Below are 14,746 nucleotides of genomic sequence, written 5' to 3' on the forward strand. Positions count from 1 at the left end.
CCCGACCCCGTCCTTGATCAGGGCCCCGGCATCCGGCACATTACTTACCGCTCCCCGTGCCTCCGCAGCAGTTCCGGTCTCTTCTGCGGCTGCTGCACTGTGACGTCTCAAGTCAGAGGGTGCGGTGACGTCTTTACACCGCGCTCTCTCCTGAGCCGTCACAGCGCAGAGTGGGAAGACGCTGAGGAGTCTGGAGCAGCGGCAGCAGGTAAGGAGAAGTGAGGTGAGTATTTGATTTTTTTTTTATTGTATGGAGGCATGGGGCATTATATGGTGGGGTGGGGAGAGGGGGGTGTGACATCCTGCATGGGGCATTATGAGGGGGTGTGTGTGACATCCTGTATGGGGCATTGTAAGGGAGGGGGGTGTGACATCCTGACATCCTGCATGGGGCATTATAAGGGAGGGGGGGTGTGACATCCTGCATGGGGCATTATAAGGGGGGGGTGACATCCTATATGGGGCATTATAAGGGGGTGGGGTGACATCCTGTATGGGGCATTATAAGGGAGGCGGGGTGTGACATCCTGCATGGGGCATTATAAGGGAGGAGGGGTGTGACATCCTGCATGGGGCATTATAAGGGGGGGGTGACATTCTACATGGGGCATTATGTGGGGGGAACAGCCTGCATGGGGCATTATGTGGGGGGAACAGCCTGTGTGGGGAATTATGTGGGGGGAACAGCCTGTGTCGGACATTATGTGGGGGGAACAGCCTGCATGAGGCATTATGTGGGGGGAACAGCCTGCATGGAGCATTATGTGGGGGGAACAGCCTGCATGAGGCAGTATGTTGGGGCGCAGCCTGCATGGAACGTTATAGGGGGGCCAGTATTCTGTATGGAGCATTATATGGGGGCCAGTATCCTGTATGGAGCGTTATATGGGGGCCAGTATCCTGTATGGAGCATTATATGGGGGCCAGTATTCTGTATGGAGCATTATATGGGGGCCAGTATCCTGTATGCAGCGTTATATGGGGGCCAGTATCCTGTATGGAGCGTTATATGGGGGCCAGTATACTGTGTGGAGCGATTCGCCGGTTTCTGAGCTATTGTAGAATTTACAATAGATATCGCTCATGTAATGTAGTAAGTGAAATCCTTGGCCTTGTACTATATATATATATTTCTCTGAGGTATCTGTGCATCATGAATCGTGGTATGTGTTAAAGGGGCCACTGAGACTTTTTCGCCCGGGGCTCACAAAAACCTGGGCTGGCCCTGGTAATGGGCGTTCTTATCCCACAGGTGTCTCACTGATTTCTTTACCACTCATTTGTGTGTAAATAATATTACATTTGCTCAGAGCCGCAGCGAGGGGTTCAGCCAGGGGCGGACACACCGCCGATGCAGCCGCACCCGGGCCCAGAGGTGGAGGGGGGCCCATGCAGGAAGGGGCGTACTGCTCAGGCAGTAGACCACGCAGCTGCTTTTGGGCCCCTCAGTTATGGGGCCCGATTCTGCTTAACCCCGTCCACTCCCACCCATAATGATTTTTGATACCTAGGGCAAAGTGCGAGCATTGAAAAAGGGGACGCGTCATGCAGGAGAGAGGCCGCTGGCCAATGGACGATTCCCCATCAGACTGATGAGAGCGCTCATTGACTGCTGTCTGTCCTCCTGCAGGGTCTTACAGTGGGTCTTCTGTCTCCTGCTGTTCCCTTCCCAGCAGCATTTCCTCAAAGAGTAGAGGGTGGGGGAGGAGAGTCCACAGCATCGGACAGCACGTAGGGGCAGGAAGCTGAAATCAGTCCTGTCTGCTGTGTCCTCTCCTCCACAGTGCGTTCTGCAGCCCTTTCCAGAAGACCCCAATATCATAAAAGATTAGTATATGAGTGTATGTATATGTGTGCAGGGCTGCCACCAGGAAATTCAGGTCCCTTACTGGCAAAATTTTCGGGCCCCCTGAGACTCCACCCAGGCTCCACCCCAGCTCCGCCTTCACTCCTCGAACCTTCATCAGTCACACCGTTCACTCTTGGAAAAACTCCACTTCTGCACCACATCCTTAGTAATCACACATTAAGGTTATGTGCTCACAGTCAGGAGCCGCCTGCGGCCCCAAAGCTGCGGGATAGCCGCGTGGCTTCTGCCCTCATTTTATGCAAAAGAGTGGCGCGATTTTTTTTTTTGTACATGCGGACTTTCCACATAAAGGTAAAGTCTGTGGAGAAAGTCCACATGTGAACCCGCAAGTCAAATTGACATGCTGCTGGTCTGAAAGATGTGCCGCATGTCAATTTCCGCGGGTAATCTGCAGGTGCACAGAATTGCAGAGTGGATATGGGATTTCTAGAAATCCATGCACTATGCTGTAACATCTGGCCGCTGTAGGTTTGATGCTGGATACGCACGCAGTGTCAAACCCGCAGTGGCTCTTGACTGTGTGCACAAAACCTAAAAATTCCCATAGAACACCAGATCACATACATAGCCAGCAGCTTTTGTTTTGGCCAAAAGAGTTTGTAAGCCAACACCATGACAAGGTGGGCTTTTCTGGCTGGACCCTGCTCTACTCTAGCCTATTAAACATTTCTGGAAATATCCTGTACTCTTTTTAGGTATATTTTTATTTATTTTTCTTTAAGGGAATGTGTCACATACATTTTTTAAAATGACCAATAATAACACATACAAGGGACAAATACCGTCACACTATGGCCGGACCACATAGTGGCCGAATATTACCACATACAAAGAATACCGCCACACCATGACTAGACCACATATTACCACCCCATAGTGACCGAATAATACTACATACAAGGAACAAATACCACCAAACCATGGCCGGACCACATATTACCACAACATAGTGACCGAATAATACCACATACAAGGAACAAATATCGCCACACCATGACTGGAGTACATATTACCACCTCATAGTGACCGAATAATACCACGTACAAGGGAAAAATATCGCCACAACATTACCAGACCACATATTACTACCACATAGTGACCGAATACTACAATCCTGATCATTAATAAAAAAAAATACTAATATTACCATAAGTGCCATTATACACAGGAGCTCTGTACATAGTATACAGTGTATAGTGTCAATGTACAGGTAATACAGGGATCACTAGTGACATTATACACTGGAGCTCTGTATATAGTGTCAGTGTACAGGTAATACAGAGATCACCAGTGACATTATACACCACAGCTTTGTATATAGTGTCAGTGTACAGGTAATACAGGGATCACCAGTGGCATTATACACCACAGCTCTGTATATAGTGTCAGTGTACAGGTAATACAGTGATCACCAGTGACATTATACACAGGAGCTCAGTATATAGTGTCAGTGTATAGGTAATATAGTGATCACTGGTGACATTATACACAGAAGCTCTGTATATAGTGTCAGTGTACAGGTAATACAGGGATCACCAGTAACATTATACACAGGAGCTCTGTATATAGTGTCAGTATACAGATAATACAGGGATCACCAGTGACATTATACACAGGAGCTCTGTATATAGTGTCAGTGTACAGGGATCACCAGTGACATTATACACAGGAGCTCTGTATATAGTGTCAGTGTACAGGTAATACAGGGATCACCAGTGACATTATACACAGGAGCTCTGTATATAGTGTCAGAGTACAGATAATACAGAGATCACCGGTGACATTATACACAGGTGAGAGGGTTAGGGAGCTGCAACGCTGAATTCAAACAGGGTGAAGATAGTCCACTGTACGGTGCCGGTCTGGCTGGTGAGCACAGCCATATGAAGAAAACTAAAAGGAGAAAATCGGCACTCCAACAGGTACAATATGAAAAAACTTTATTGTTTCATTTAAAAAAAGGGAAACAATTTAAAATTCTTATACGTTTCTGGCGCTAGGGTTGCGCCCTTAGTCATAGCAGATGAGAAAAGGACAATGAAGTCATATATATACAAGTACAATGAGGTCACATGACACGAAATGAGAAATCAATTAGACATTAAAAAGGTGTGAAGAAAATCCAAGCCACAGTTCACATTGAGGGAGACGAGATCAAATACAGACAAGATGATCATTGCAAGCGTCACACAACAAGCCAGAAATGCAAAACACCATGATGGTGAAAAATAAGATAGAATTAGACCTCATACTCTTGTTCATGCATATCCGTATCCCCTCTGTATATAAACTGTTTATTGCAGGACATTTGTGTGAAGACCACCGGTGTTAGCTGCCAGGGGCTTATCCCATATAGGAACACAACACCGGGATTAAGTGTACAGGTGTGAGATCACAGGGTCAGAACATCCCAAATGCCATCAACTATAGCAACGGAAGGTGGGAGGATATACTGATTATAGAGGGACAGGAACATGTATACATGAGATGGATGATAGATTCAGTATAGAGCATCGCAATAACAATGTCCAATAAACAGAGAAAACGCATCAATGTCTAAATTGTGAATAGAAATATTGTTCTTATCGATCTGACACACGTAAAAATATAATATAAAATAATATGCACAATAACCAGTATGGAGAAACTATAAACCTATAACAATGAACATATAAAGGGGAAAAAAAATATGCAAATCAAAATTCAATACATAGTAGAAAATTTACAAGGAAATCCACCCGCATCTGATCTACTGCAAAGTATAATATCCTGGTAAAGGATCATAGAGCCGCAGATATACCGAGCATTATCAGTCATATCAACGGGAGGCAAATAGATGCATCATTGTAAAACAGACGAGAACAAGTACAGAACACTGGTGAGATTACTGTGGAGCATTGTAATGGCGAATTAGATTACTGTGGAGCATTGTAATGGCGAATCAGATTACTGCGGAGCATTGTAATGGCGAATCAGATTACTGTGGAGAATTGTAATGGCGAATCAGATTAGATGGAGCGTACAAATCCATGATATCCAGGAGCTGGATGTATAACAGATCAATGGCAATGGGAGACGTCTGCATAGAGTCTGATGGAGAACCTGATCGTGAGGCTATAGATGGAGCAAGTATTTCTATCTGTATCAACGAAAAACAGGTCATTACATTATAATAAAACTGATAAAAACAAATATCTGATGCAGAACTTAATCGTGAAGCTGTGGATGTAGCAGGAATTTCTATCTGTATCAACGAAAAACAAATCATTGAATTATATTGTGAAAAAACTGACAAAAATAAATATATGAGAAATGGAAGATAAATAAGCTGCAGAACATTGCAATGGAAATACTCAGTCATTGCTGAAAATCTTTAAGATATTTGCATCATTTCTGTGCGTTCTGCGAAGATGAATCAGCAATGATAGCGCAATATACAGAAAGGCAAATAAGTACACCGGCAAATAATAACCGGAAAAACACAAAATAAATTCAGAAAACCTGGAATGTCACCATATAGATGTCTGCTGGGAAGAAACCAGTATGAATTTCATCAATAGATGTAAAACAGGTCATTGCGGAAATTCATTACCCGAAGGGTATTTAGTATGTACACGTCAGATCCAGAAGGCTTCACGCATATTAAGGTGTTTCTGTCTGTTTCCACCCCTTACCGGATAATTAACTTTTTCATGACCAAAGAAAGAAAAATGTGTGAGATCATTATTCTCTATGGACACAAAATGTTTTGATGCCCCGGAGTATGTGCTATTAGAACTGTTGATATATGAAATCTGCTCCGGTGGTCTCTATGAATCCTATCAATTTGTATAAAACAATGTTGTCCACTATTCTGGAGGAAGGCATTTATTTGTCGGTGTTTAATAACAAAGCTCTGGCTCTTTCCTGATTATCCAATTTTTCATGGGCTCCCCAAAACACACATGGGTATCTCCCCTCCCCCACCCTTCACCCTATTATCTAGGGTATGGGTTCATTGAATGAGTATTTAACCAATGGCTGGTGAACATTTGTATCCTCTGGTTATTCAAACACCAGGCTATGTGAAAGATACTACGTCTGTCCTGAGGGTGTTTGACAGGTTCGTGTGGCAGGAAAAGTATAGGTTTGTCACCAGCAATGTTGTCAACCTGTATTCCTCCATCCCTCACGCATTGGCCGTCATTGCCGTTCAACACCATTTAAATAAATATAGTGGATATTCTGTGAATTTAAAAAGGTTCATTATAACATAAAATATTTGTTGTCCCACAACAATTTTATGTTTGATTCTAAATATTATTTACAAGTATTTGGAGCCCCCATGGGCTCCAAATTCTCACCATCTTTGGCTATTCTGTACATGTCGTGGTGGGAAGAAATTTACATTTTTTCTGATGATAATCCATTTTTTGAGCACATTTTTTTGCTTGGTAGATATGTTGATGATGTACTTTTGGTATGGAGAGGTGACTCCCAGTTAGTGTCACAATTTGTTTTGTAATTGAATTCCTATTCCTTAAATTTAAAATTCACTGTCAGCGAACCTATGATTTCCACTCCATTTCTGGATATTTTCCTGACAGGGATAGTAACATCTCATAAAGTGGACACCACACTCTATAGAAAAACTTTGTCAGGCAACACATTACTGTAGTCTTCCAATTCTCAACTTACTCTATACAGTTCGCAGGGATGACTCAGTATAGGTGGAGGGAAGCACTCCGATGCCCGTTCAGAGAATGTGACCCGCACTACACAAAATTTGTAACTTCCAACATAAGTGCTGATCCATCCTCCATGGATTCTTTTATGCCTACGGGGAGACCTGCCCACACACCCCCTGTGATGACATCACGGGGGCTGGTCTCCAGCCTTCATATTTTTATTAGATATCTGGTTTTTGCAATAACTTATTGTGGGTTGATCGTAGAGGCCCGAAAGTGATACCATATTTTCCGTTATGATTTTACCTTTCTCCAGAGACCACACACGATATAGCTGCCATCTGCTATTTTGCTACTTTTGTGCCACAGCTCCCCAGAGGGGCTTACAGCGACGGGAAAATATCCATATTGTTCCTTAGCTGACCCTGCCACCCAAAATATAGGCTCCACTATTATCGGACATATGGAACTTTAGTTATTCCCTATTCTGTATCAGCTTTGGGCTGTCTGCAGGCCTTTGCTACATTCCCTTCGAAGCACTGGAAATACAACCTTCTCAGTTAGCGGTATATCTATCACAAGCCTGTGTTAATTGGGTTTGGTAGCACCTTTTGGGCCAGCATTAGCTTACAAGGCCCTTCTCATGTGTGTGTTAACTTGCATAGAGGCCACTGGCCAAAGTGTCAGCTCTTCTCCCGTGGACAATTACTATAGGGAAGAGGAGTCTGAGAGAGAGACTTCTTAATATCTATGACAGGGGAGAAGAAAAGATTTTCAATATTTCCATGACAATCTGTTTTTCATTGATACAGATAGAAATGCTTGCTATACCTATAGCCTCACAATCAAGTTTTGCATCAGACTCTATGCAGACGTATCCCATTGCAATTGATCTGTTATACATCCAACTCCTGGATAGCAGGATTTGTAAATTCCATCTAATCTGATTCACCATTGCAATGTTCCACAGTAATCTCACCAGTGTTTTGTACATACTTGTTTTCGTCTGTTTTACAATGATGCATCTATTTGCCTCCCGTTGATATGATTGATAATGCTTGATATATCTGCGGCTCTATGATCCTTTGCCAGGATATTATGCTTTGCACCAGATCAGATGTGGGTGTATTTCCTAACATCGGTGGTTTTCACACAAATTTCCTGCAATAAACAGTTTATATACAGGGTGGGATACAAATATGCATAAACAAGAATATGAGGTTTAATTCTATGTTCCTTGTATGTAGTATTATTTGGTCACTATGTGGTGGTAATATGTGGTCTGGTCATGGTGTGGTGGTATTTGTTCCTTGTATGTAGTATTATTCGGTCAATATATGGTCTACTCATGGTGTGTCGGTATTCTTTGTATGTGGTATTATTTGGTCACTATGTGGTGGTAATATGTAGTCCGGCCATGGTGTGACGGTTTTTGTCCCTTTGTATGTGATATTATATGAAAAAATGTATGCGACACATTCCCTTAAAGAAAAATAAATAAAAATATACCTAGATAGAGTACTGGATATTTTAAGAAATGTTTAATAGGTTAGAGTAGAGTAGGGCCCTGCCAGAAGAGTCTCCTTGTCGTGGCGGCGGCTTACAAAATCTTTTGGCCAAAACAAAAGCTGCTGCTATGTATGGTATGGGAACTGTTAGGGTATGTGCTCATGGTCAGAGCAGCTGCAGGTTTGGCAAGGTGTTACAGCATAGTGGATAGGATTTCTCCGCTCCGAACACCTCGTACACACGCGACTCCGCTCCATACGCCTCGTACACACGCGGCTCCGCTCCGTATGCCTCGTACACACGCGGCTCCGCTCCGTACTCCTCGTACACACGCGGCTCCGCTCCGTACGCCTCGTACACACGCGGCTTCGCTCCGTACGCCTCGTACACACGTGGCTTCGCTCCGTACGCCTCGTACACACGCAGCTCTGCTCCGTACGTCTCGTACACACGCGGCTCCGCTCCGTACACCTCGTACACACGCGGCTCCGCTCCGTACTCCTCGTACACACGCGGCTCCGCTCCGTACGCCTCGTACACACGCGGCTCAGCTCCGTACGCCTCGTACACACGCGGCTCCGCTTCGTACACACGCGGCTCCGCTTCGTACACCTCGTACACACGCGGCTCTGCTCCGTACACCTCGTACACACGCGGCTCTGCTCCGTACACCTCGTACACACGCGGCTCTGCTCCGTACATCTCGTACACACGCACGGCTCTGCTCCGTACGCCTCGTACACACGCACGGCTCCGCTCCGTTCGCCTCGTACACACGCACGGCTCTGCTCCGTACGCCTCGTACACACGCACGGCTCTGCTCCGTACGCCTCGTACACACGGCTCCGCTCCGTACACCTCGTACACACGCGGCTCCGCTCCGTACACCTCGTACACACGCGGCTCCGCTCCGTACACACGCGGCTCCGCTCGGTACACCTCGTACACACGCGGCTCTGCTCCGTACACCTCGTACACACGCGGCTCCGCTCCGTACACCTCGTACACACGCGGCTCTGCTCCGTACACCTCGTACACACGCGGCTCCGCTTCGTACACCTCGTACACACGCGGCTCCGCTCCGTACACCTCGTACACACGCGGCTCCGCTCCGTACACCTCGTACACACGCGGCTCCGCTCCGTACACCTCGTACACACGCGGCTCCGCTCCGTACACCTCGTACACACGCGGCTCCGCTCCGTACACCTCGTACACACGCGGCTCCGCTCCGTACACCTCGTACACACGCGGCTCCGCTTCGTACACCTCGTACACACGCGGCTCCGCTCTGTACACATCGTACACACGCAGCTCTGCTCCGTACGTCTCGTACACACGCGGCTCCGCTCCGTACACCTCGTACACACGCGGCTCCGCTCCGTACTCCTCGTACACACGCGGCTCCGCTCCGTACGCCTCGTACACACGCGGCTCAGCCCCGTACGCCTCGTACACACGCGGCTCCGCTTCGTACACACGCGGCTCCGCTTCGTACACCTCGTACACACGCGGCTCTGCTCCGTACACCTCGTACACACGCGGCTCTGCTCCGTACACCTCGTACACACGCGGCTCTGCTCCGTACATCTCGTACACACGCACGGCTCTGCTCCGTACGCCTCGTACACACGCACGGCTCCGCTCCGTTCGCCTCGTACACACGCACGGCTCTGCTCCGTACGCCTCGTACACACGCGACTCCGCTCCATACGCCTCGTACACACGCGGCTCCGCTCCGTATGCCTCGTACACACGCGGCTCCGCTCCGTACTCCTCGTACACACGCGGCTCCGCTCCGTACGCCTCGTACACACGCGGCTTCGCTCCGTACGCCTCGTACACACGTGGCTTCGCTCCGTACGCCTCGTACACACGCAGCTCTGCTCCGTACGTCTCGTACACACGCGGCTCCGCTCCGTACACCTCGTACACACGCGGCTCCGCTCCGTACTCCTCGTACACACGCGGCTCCGCTCCGTACGCCTCGTACACACGCGGCTCCGCTTCGTACACACGCGGCTCCGCTTCGTACACCTCGTACACACGCGGCTCTGCTCCGTACACCTCGTACACACGCGGCTCTGCTCCGTACACCTCGTACACACGCGGCTCTGCTCCGTACATCTCGTACACACGCACGGCTCTGCTCCGTACGCCTCGTACACACGCACGGCTCCGCTCCGTTCGCCTCGTACACACGCACGGCTCTGCTCCGTACGCCTCGTACACACGCACGGCTCTGCTCCGTACGCCTCATACACACGGCTCCGCTCCGTACACCTCGTACACACGCGGCTCCGCTCCGTACACCTCGTACACACGCGGCTCCGCTCCGTACACACGCGGCTCCGCTCGGTACACCTCGTACACACGCGGCTCCGCTCCGTACACCTCGTACACACGCGGCTCCGCTCCGTACACCTCGTACACACGTGGCTCCGCTCCGTACACCTCGTACACACGCGGCTCCGCTCCGTACACCTCGTACACACGCGGCTCCGCTTCGTACACCTCGTACACACGCGGCTCCGCTCTGTACACCTCGTACACACGCGGCTCTGCTCCGTACACCTCGTACACACGCGGCTCCGCTTCGTACACCTCGTACACACGCGGCTCCGCTCCGTACACCTCGTACACACGCGGCTCCGCTCCGTACACCTCGTACACACGCGGCTCCGCTCCGTACACCTCGTACACACGCGGCTCCGCTCCGTACACCTCGTACACACGCGGCTCCGCTCCGTACACCTCGTACACACGCGGCTCCGCTTCGTACACCTCGTACACACGCGGCTCCGCTCTGTACACCTCGTACACACGCGGCTCCGCTCCTTACACCTCGTACACACACGGCTCCGCTCCGTACACCTCGTACACACGCGGCTCCGCTCCGTACACCTCGTACACACGCGGCTCCGCTCCGTACACCTCGTACACACGCGGCTCCGCTCCGTACACCTCGTACACACGCGGCTCCGCTTCGTACACACGCGGCTCCGCTCTGTACACCTCGTACACACGCGGCTCTGCTCCGTACACCTCGTACACACACGGCTCTGCTCCGTACACCTCGTACACACGCGGCTCTGCTCCGTACACCTCGTACACACACGGCTCTGCTCCGTACACCTCGTACACACATGGCTCTGCTCCGCACACCTCGTACACGCGCGGCTCCGCTCCGTACACCTCGTACATGTGCGGCTCCGCTCCGTACACCTCGTACACACACGGCTCTGCTCCGTACACCTCGTACACACACGGCTCTGCTCCGTACACCTCGTACACACGCGGCTCTGCTCCGTACACCTCGTACACACGCGGCTCCGCTCCGTACACCTCGTACACACGCGGCTCTGCTCCGTACACCTCGTACACACGCGGCTCTGCTCCGTACACCTCGTACACACCCGGCTCTGCTCCGTACACCTCGTACACACGCGGCTCTGCTACATCCCCCCTGTAAACCCCTCCTGACCCCACACATAAACTTCAGCTCATCCAGCACCATGACAACCAGCACAGCAGAGTCCTGCATCCACTGAGGCCCCTGATCATGTGACCCCTGACTCCTCCCCTCCTGTGACCTCATCACAGCTCCTGTGCGCACAGAGCAGCCATATATGTGGTGGCGGCTCTGCAGGTGGAGGTATGTGGAGACCCCATTACTGGGCGCAGGGGGCATTAACCCCTTCAGCACGGAGACTCTTTTGGGGTCTTGTGTTGCCCCTTTATAACAATCATAAGGTTTTTGTTCTGTTTCCTGTAATAGATACATACGACCCAACTATGGAGACAGGAAGGGAGGAAACGTATTGTTCTCATAGTACAGGACCCCTTTACTGGCCCCACAGTGTAATGCCCCCATTATGCCCCTTATACAGGATGTATGATGCACCCACACAGTGTAATGCCCCCATTATGCCCCTTATGCAGGATGTATGATGCCCCCACACAGTGTAATGCCCCCATTATGCCCCTTATGCAGTATGTATGATGCCCCCCACAGTGTAATGCCCCCATTATGCCCCTTATGCAGGATGTATGTTGCCCCCACACAGTGTAATGCCCCCATTATGCCCCTTATGCAGTATGTATGATGCCCCCCACACAGTGTAATGCCCCCATTATGCCCCTTATGCAGGATGTATGATGCCCCCACACAGTGTAATGCCCCCACACAGCCCCTTATGCAGGATGTATGATGCCCCCCCACACAGTGTAATGCCCCCATTATGCCCCTTATGCAGGATGTTTGATGACCCCCAAACAGTGTAATGCCCCCATTATGTCCCTTATGCAGTATGTATGATGCCCCCACACACTGTAATGTCCCTTATGCAGGATGTATGATGCCCCCATTATGCCCCTTGTGCAGGATGTATGATGCCCCCCACAGTGTAATGCCCCCATTATGCCCCTTATGCAGGATGTATGATACCCCCCACACAATGTAATGCCCCCATTATGCCCCTTATGCAGGATGTATGATGCCCCCCACACAGTGTAAAGCCCCCATTATGCCCCTTATGCAGGATGTATGATGCCCCCACACAGTGTAATGCCCCCATTATGCCCCTTATGCAGTATGAATGATGCCCCCACACAGTGTAATGCCCCCATTGTGCCCCTTATTATTATTTATTATTATAGCACCATTTATTCCATGGCGCTTTTACATGTGATAGGGATATACATAGCAAAAACATTTACATAATCTTAACAAAACGAGTCAGCGACTGGTACAGGAGGAGAAAGGACCCTGCCCGCGAGGGCTCACAGTCTACAAGGGATGGGTGGGAGTAGAGGAGGTCATGCAGTAATGTGGTGGGTGGTGGTTACTGCAGGTTTTAGGCTTGTCGGAAGAGGTAGGTCTTCATGTTTCTTTGAAGGCTTCCATGGTAGGCGAGAGTCTGATATGTTGGGGTAGAGAGTTCCAGAGTAGGGGGAATGCCCGGGAGAAATCTTGTATGCGATTGTGGGAAGAGGAGATAAGAGGGGAGTAGAGAAGGAGATCTTGTGAGGATTGGAGGTTGCGTGCAGGTAAGTACCGGGAAACTAAATCACAGATGTATGGAGGAGACAGGTTGTGGATGGCTTTGTATGCCATAGTTAGGGTTTTGAACTTGAGCCTCTGGGCAATGGGGAGCCAGTGAAGGGATTGACAGAGGGGAGAGGCCGAGGAATAGCGGGGGGACAGGTGGATTAGTCGAGCAGTAGATTTTAGGATAGATTGGAGGGGTGCAAGAGTGTTGGATGGGAGGCCACAGAGCAGGAGGTTGCAGTAGTCAAGGCGGGAGATGATGAGGGCATGCACTAGTGTTTTTGCAGAGTCTTTGCTGAGGAATGCACGGATCCGGGAGATATTTTTGAGTTGGAGTCGGCAGGAAGTGGAAAGGGTTTGGATATGTGGTTTGAAGGAGATCAGGGTCCAGGGCTACCTTAAGGCAGCGAGCTTGTGGGACTGGGGAGAGTGAACAGCCATTGACGTTAATGGATAGGTCAGACGGGGGATATGAATGAGAGGGTGGAAAGATGATGAACTCTGTTTTATCCATGTTGAGTTTTAGAAATCTGGCAGAGAAGAAGGATGAGATGGCGGACAGACATTGTGGGATTTTGGTTAGTAGAGAGGAGATATCGGGTCCAGAGAGGTATATCTGTGTGTCATTATCATAGAGGTGATACTGAAAGCCGTGAGACTCTATGAGCTCTCCCAGGCTGAGGGTGTAGATGGAGAAGAGCAGAGGTCCTAGAACTGAACCTTGGGGGACACCGACAGATAGGGGGCGAGATGAGGAGGTGGTGCGTGAGTGGGAGACGCTGAATGTCCTGTCTGTTAGGTATGAGGAGATCCAAGATAGGGCCAAGTCCGTGATGCCAAGAGATGAGCGAATGGTCGACTGTGTTGAAGGCGGATGACAGGTCCAGAAGGAGGAGGATGGAGTAGTGTCGCTTGGATTTGGCGGTTAGTAGGTCTTTGGTGACTTTGGTCAGGGCAGTTTCAGTCGAGTGATGCGGTCGGAAGCCAGATTGTAGGCGGTCGAAGAGGGAGCAGGAGGAGAGGTGGGAGGACATTTCAAGGTGGACATGTTGTTCTAGTAGTTTTGAGGCATAGGGGAGAAGTGATATGGGGCGGAAGCTAGTCAGAGAGGATGGGTCAAGGGAGGGCTTTTTGAGGATGGGTGTGATTAAGGCGTGTTTGAGACATGAGTGGGAGACACCGGTTGTTAGTGACAGGTTGAAGAGGTGGGTTAGGGTTGGGATGAAGACTGTGGTAAGGTTAGAGATGAGGTGGGATGGGATTGGGTCAAGTTCGCAGGTGGTGAGGTGTGATTTGGAGAGTAAAGAGGAGACTTGACCTTCTGTAATGGTGGAGAAGTGGGGTTTGGAGGAGGAAGGTTGAGTAGATATGAGGAGGGGTTGTGCGGACTTAGGCAAAAGCTTTGTCTGACGGTGTCAATCTTCTGCTTGAAGAATGAGGCAAAGTCTTCGGCTGAGATGAGAGAAGAGGGAGGAGGCGCTTGTGGACAAAGGAGAGAATTGAATTTGTTAAATAGCTGTTTAGGGTTGTGGAACGGGGAAGATATGAGAGATGAGAAGTATGTTTGTTTTGCTGCAGTGAGTGTGGACTTGAAAATGGTGAGAGATTGTTTGAATGCGATGAAGTGCTCGATGGAGTGAGATCTTTTCC

The 14,746-nt window shown here is 49.5% G+C and overlaps 2 protein-coding genes across 2 annotated transcripts in view; one reads left to right on the top strand and one right to left on the bottom strand.

Moving 5' to 3' along the window:
- The window catches only part of LOC141213618 (uncharacterized), a 297,701-nt gene that overhangs the window by 15,568 nt on the left and 267,387 nt on the right, over positions 1 to 14,746 (bottom strand). The gene's annotated exons all lie outside the window — the stretch shown is intronic.
- Positions 11,620 to 14,746, top strand: part of LOC141213600 (gastrula zinc finger protein XlCGF66.1-like) — a 46,977-nt gene continuing 43,850 nt past the window's right edge. The window contains exon 1 of the mRNA XM_073665208.1: positions 11,620 to 11,701. The gene's annotated coding sequence lies outside the window, so the exon portion shown is untranslated. The remainder of the gene's footprint in view (positions 11,702 to 14,746) is intronic.

Source organism: Phyllobates terribilis, unplaced genomic scaffold (genome assembly GCF_046119375.1).
Source record: "Phyllobates terribilis strain yellow unplaced genomic scaffold, ASM4611937v1 Scaffold_200__1_contigs__length_3551848, whole genome shotgun sequence".
NCBI lineage: Eukaryota > Metazoa > Chordata > Amphibia > Anura > Dendrobatidae > Phyllobates > Phyllobates terribilis.